The sequence below is a fragment of the Poeciliopsis prolifica genome, unplaced genomic scaffold (genome assembly GCF_027474105.1).
Source record: "Poeciliopsis prolifica strain line A6 unplaced genomic scaffold, Auburn_PproV2 SCAFFOLD009, whole genome shotgun sequence".
NCBI classification, from domain to species: domain Eukaryota; kingdom Metazoa; phylum Chordata; class Actinopteri; order Cyprinodontiformes; family Poeciliidae; genus Poeciliopsis; species Poeciliopsis prolifica.
In genome coordinates, this window is record NW_026562384.1 from 14,782,830 (window position 1) to 14,788,829 (window position 6,000).

Here is a 6,000-nt window from a genome sequence, read left to right on the forward strand (position 1 = left end):
TCAAATAAAACAAGTAGGCGGTGTTGCTATTGGATTTGCAAAGTGAAAATTGAATTCAAAATATAATTTCTTTAGTACCAGTGAAAATGTACACATTGTTAGATATATTGCCTTGTCTAATCCACACACCCATAGAGAGTTTTCTTGAGATTGATTCTGTTAGAATATTTAACTTCCAGCTGTGTGTGAGAGGATCTTTGTTAGCACAGCTGCTACAGAAAGGATGGCAGAACAATAAATCAAACTGTCTCTCCTGGAGCTTTTTATTCACTGCTGAATAATCTGAAGTTTTAACATAACACAGTGATGTTGGGAGGAGACTCTTCAGCAGTCTGACATAAGGTGATAGAGGTTGTGGTTGTGAATCCTCCTGAACATATCCTGTATAGGTTAGCCGTCAATCATAGGGAAATCAAGCCTGAATGAATAACTGTTCAGTGTCCTACCATCACACGGTGCTAAGGTCAGGGTTAAATTTGACTCACAATGGTTTTCTGGAGCACAACTTTTTGTATAATTATTTTTCCCAAACACTTACAATATAAAAAACCATGTAGGTTGCTGGTAAATTTCCTTTGGAAAAATATACTACACTTATTTCCCACAGACATCAACCCTTGTAGGACTCCAACTGTCCAAATTGCATTTATTTATTTTATGTCAAATACATGCTGAGGCACTGATGACTGTCAGACACTTTCATAGATATATATTGAAATATTACTAGTCTGCACATGCACCAAGGAACTGTATGTTGTCTGTATGTTGTCTCAAAACTTCAGAAGATGTTGAACTTTTCTTGACTGTGAGTGTAATTTAAGGTTCATCATCTCTCTTCTATACTTGTGAACTTATCCCGTCCCTTGAAATTTGGAAATTTGTTTAAAAAGAATAGCAATCATTTTCTTCCAGGCACAAAGTTTATCTTTTTTTGGGGGGGATTGACAAGTTACACCGCTAGTTTGGGAAAGTTGTATTTTTTGTGGGAATGAAAATAATATAAATATTTTCAAAGCTGAAAAGAAAGTTTTGTTTCTAAGAATTTCAGGACTTATGTTAAGAGCTTAACTGCAGAGCCTTGGAGAGAAATTTTCCCACTTTACCAACTTTTGACTTCCACATCAACTCATATGTCAAAATTCAGATTCAAACTACAATGTTCAAGGCAGGTTCTGGGTCTGGGAGCCACTTTTCATATGGTTAATGTGACGGATATGTTCAAGAACACTTGATAGAAGACAGTTCATTAAGTCAACCCTTTTCTGACTACTACAGAAAAAAGCTCAGTGCCTCCAAATCATCCTCCATACAACTGTGTTTTTTTATGTCAGCATCAAAGATTTTTGTTTTGTTCTTTCAGTGACATTTATTCACAACTCTCTTCTTTTCCATCCCATTGGGTCAATGAGCTTTGAAGCTGGTGCAATGAAGGACCGCATTCCCATCAGGGTCACCTTGCAGACATGAAAATGACTCTGATGTTCTTTTTCCACCAGCCCCTCACCACCTTTCTTGTTGTTTTCCTCCAAAGGATCTTGAGAAAAGGCTGATGAGAATAATCTACATGCCAGAGACAGAATGAGAAGGAAAAGACGGCGCGGCAAAAAAACTTTGAGATGGGGGGTGATGATGCAAGTCAGTGGCAAGACGCCTGAAACCCCAAGCAAATGATCCAGCAACTGGAATGCAAACCCTTTGCAAGTTCAGGTAGGAAGGTTCACTTGGCAGGGGGATTCCTTGGGGGATGTCAGTGTGTCACAGTGCTTCGAGGCCTTTAACGCTGTTGTCACGTTCTTTACCTGGAGAAATATTTCAGACGTTAAAAGCAATGATCAAGGAAAAGTATTTATCATGCCGACTGGCACATTTCCTCAAGAAAAAAAAACTAAGTGTTATTCTGAAGGTCCTGAAAATGGTTGCCCATTTTGCCTTTATGAAATTTTGTAAAAAACAAAACAAAAAAACAAAAAAATACAGTAAAAGAAAGCATACACCTCATATTCCAATCAGATCAAATGACAACAGCAATGTAATCAGTTTAATTATGTATTTTTTAAAGGTAAGACACAGTTCATGTTTAGTTTGTCAATTTTTAATTCTAATTGAGTATAGATGCAATTTGCTGTGTTTATCTCTTTTCAGTACTTCTCAACTTCCAAGGAATGAGTTGGAGTTTTCTTACAGAATATCAACCAAAAATACATACATTTATTACAGTAAACTGAAATATCCATTTGCATGTCATTGCATGACTTAAGAGTGGTGGAAGATTTTCTGACATTGGTCTTTAGTTTTGGAGATTCTGCACACTCCTCTAGTTCCTCATTTGTTGCCTTGTTGATATGTTTGGAGTCATTGACATGGAAGAAACTCATCCATAACCCATCCACACCATCTTGACTGTTTTGGCCGAGCATCAAAGTAAACTGAAGATTCTGTGGTCCATGGCCCAGTTATTTGGCTTCTTGATCAGGTGCAGATAAACTGTAACCTGAGCTGAATGACAGCCTGAAAACATAATGTTTTCAGTTTTGTTTTAGTCTGCGAATGTTGACTTCCTCAGGTCATACATACATGATATCTCCTCCTCTACATAGTAGGTTGAAGTGATGGATGTTGGTCTCATCTTGCTGTTGTTTTGATCTTGGCCGTGATGATTGGAAGGCAGGAAATGATTCTATGGATTATGTGTGCTTTATACACATAAATACTTAAGTTTAGTAATATCTGTTATTGGTTGATTCATGTCTTTGACTGATATAAAATTATGTTAAATACCGATTGTCTTTTTTTGTAAATTAGTTGATTGCTGTTCATGTGCTTAATCACAAAATGCAACATCTAAAACAATAAAGGTAGCTAACTAAATGGCAAAATAAAGGATTTCCTGTAAAAAAAATAAAAATAAAAATGAAGTTAAAATTGTGCAGACCTTTACTTTTAGTAGGTTTGATTTTCTTCTTAACAAAATCAGTAGGGAAGCTGCTGGTCATCAATAATGCTACTGTCACAGTGACCAAAATCAAGGAAACTGGTCATTTAACACCAGTCATTATATCACTCCAATCATTCCTTGTTTATAAAATGATATTCTATGCCTCATCTGTGAGACATTGAATAGTCTTCAGTCTAAATACATTTCAGAGTTGTTTGTCAGGAGATCCCTCAAGTAATCAGAGATCTGTTCACTCTGTGCTTCAGAACCGAAACTAAAAAGGCAGATGTAGCATGTGCTTTCTTCAATCTGGAACTGAGTCTCTGAAAAGCTCATATGCCTTGCCTTTAACGGAATGAAAAAGTCATTCAGTAAATACTTGCTTTTGCTTTGATACTAGACATATTTCCCTGTAGATTAAAGTTCGAAAGAGTCTAATTTCAGCTGAAAACCTTATCTCATATCTGACGTTTTCTGCAGTGACCAAGTTCATTTTCCAACTGTCTATGCTCCCATCATGTAAACTCAGATTTTCCAGGTGCTCACAAGTCAACTCAGCAACACTTCCACCTCAACTTTGCTTAACTCTTCCTATGACAAAATATATTGAAGAAAACAGCATTGCTGTTGCGAATATGCTTTTGCTTAACTTTTAATTCACATTGTAAAAGGCCTTACAAACGTTCCTAGATTACTGCAGAACAAACTCCTTTTACAAATACAATTTCAGTTACTTAGATATGATATCTAGATATGACTCAGTTTTGCATTTGCAATCATTCATTCCCCAACAGGTTAAACATGCTTTGCAAAAATATCGAAAACATCACTTTGGCAGCAATCTTGTACTTGCAAAATGCTGATTTTCCAGTAATCACAAATTAAGCTTGTTTGTAAAAAAAATTCTGCATTTTGACCATTACAAGCAGTTGTCATCATTTCTGTGTTTCAGTGCTTTTTTTTCCATCAAAGTCCTCTATGATCAAAGAAAACGTTGCTGTGTACTAAAGCCTCAATGTAACACTGGATCATATATTACTGAGGCTTGAGAAGACATGAACAAATGGACAATCATGTTCTGGTGGCTCTGGTAAAGATATACCGTATTTTCCGGACTATAAGTCGCTCTGGAGTACACGTCGCACCAGCAATAAAATGCACAATAAAGCCGGAAAAGCCTCATCTATGAGACATGAGGCTTTTCTTACTTACACTCGCTCCGTAGTATGCTGCATTTTTGAGGAAATTTACTCAATAAAATCCAACACCAAGAACAGACATGTCATCTTGAAAGGCAATTTAATATAAAAATAGAATATAGGCAACAACAAGCTGAATAATTGTATAGTATGCTCATGTTACATGTCAAACAACGAACTGAGATGTTAACATAACATAATAAGAGTTATTCAGATACGATAGCATAAATAACATGCTAACAAGTTTACCAAACCATCCATGTCACTCCAGATCACTAAATCTTCATCTTCGGTGTCGCTTTTAAAAACCTCCGCGAACTCCAGAGGTAGCTTCTATCACATACATTATCAACACAGGCCTAGAGCGCCCTCTTGCGGTTTAGTGTGAAAATAACATGTGATATGATTTAATAATGTGTTCATAATTTCACACATAAGTCGCTTCGAAGTATAAGTCACACCCCGGTCAAACTATGAAAAAAAGTACGACTTATAGTCCGGAAAATATGGCAGTTTTTTTTTTTGGGTTGTTTGTTTGTTTTTTGTTTTTAAATATATGGTTTGTAGATACTCTGGCTTCCTCCCACAGTCCGAAAACATGACTGTCAGGTTAATTGGTCTCTCTAAATTTTCCCTAGGTGTGAGTGTGTGTGTGTGTGTGTGTGTGTGTGTGGTGGGTGGGTGGGTGGGTGGGTGGTGTGTGTGTGTGTGTGTGTGTGTGTGTGTGTGTGTGTGCATGGTTGTTTGTCCCGTCTGTCTCTGTGTTGCCCTGAGACAGACTGGTGACCTTTCCGGGTGACCCCGCCTCTCGCCCGGACCGTTAGCTGGAGAGGCACCAGCACCTCCTGACCCCATTGGGAGAAGGTGTAAGAAAATGGATGGATGGATGGATGGATGGATGGATGGATGGATGGATGGAGGGAGGCAGGGAGGGAGGGAGGGAGGGTTTATAGAAATATTCTTATTTTTAACATTTCAAAGTCTTCGAAAAAAGAAAAATCCAGCCCACAATTTTTTTTTTTAAAGTACATATTTATCTGTTGTGAGGGATGAAGAAAATTACCTGCTGGTCTTCTTTTCATTTCTGGCTTTGAAATCAGTTTTTTATTTTATTTTCTTTAGCTAACTACACGTCATTGTGACAAACAGAATCACATTATTGTCAGATTCACTTGCGCTCCATTATAAGAAGGAGTAAGAAGAAAAAAGCAACATTAAAAAAAAAGAGTCTGCCAACTTGGAAGCAAACTTTCCAACATCTGAAGGAGTTTTATTCAGTGTACAGCTCAATTTTCTTCACATTCATGTTAAATTACAGCCTAGGTACCTAACCTCCTCCTCTTTTCACTCTTGTCACACAATGAACACTAAAAACACAGTGAGCTTCCCTTTTATCTCCTGGCACTTCAAAGAGAATTCATGCAAAATCTAACAGTCCAATTTTACCACCAGAACAGCTCATAGAGTCCTCGTCTTCATCAGAGCGAAGGTGTGTCAAAGCACTGAGGTGGGCGGTAAGTGTAGGTGACACTCGGGGCTGGAACTGTGCAATAATGAAGTCATTTATCAAGTAATTAGTGGACGGAAATAAACATATATGACAGAATCTGTCTCAGTTTAAACATCAACAAAAGAAGTAGCGATTGATTCATCCTGTCAGAAAAAACATTGTGTCCATTTAAAGCTTACTTAAAATGAAGCAAAACAAGAACTCTGAAAACAATATTCCGCTATTTGAAAAGCATCCCCAAAGCAAAGATATTTCTTTCTCTGTGCAATATTCCGCCAGTAGACACAAAGAAATAAAGTCAATAGAAAACATCAACCAAACAACATCAGACCAATTTTAAAGTCTTAAAGGTATTT

At 37.2% G+C, this 6,000-nt stretch overlaps 1 long non-coding RNA gene across 1 annotated transcript in view; it reads left to right on the top strand.

Moving 5' to 3' along the window:
- The window catches only part of LOC129362773 (uncharacterized), an 86,292-nt gene extending 84,605 nt beyond the window's left edge, over nt 1–1,687 (top strand). The window contains exon 3 of the long non-coding RNA XR_008606265.1: nt 1,532–1,687. This is a non-coding gene — a long non-coding RNA (uncharacterized LOC129362773). The remainder of the gene's footprint in view (nt 1–1,531) is intronic.
- Nucleotides 1,688–6,000: the final 4,313 nt, after the last annotated feature.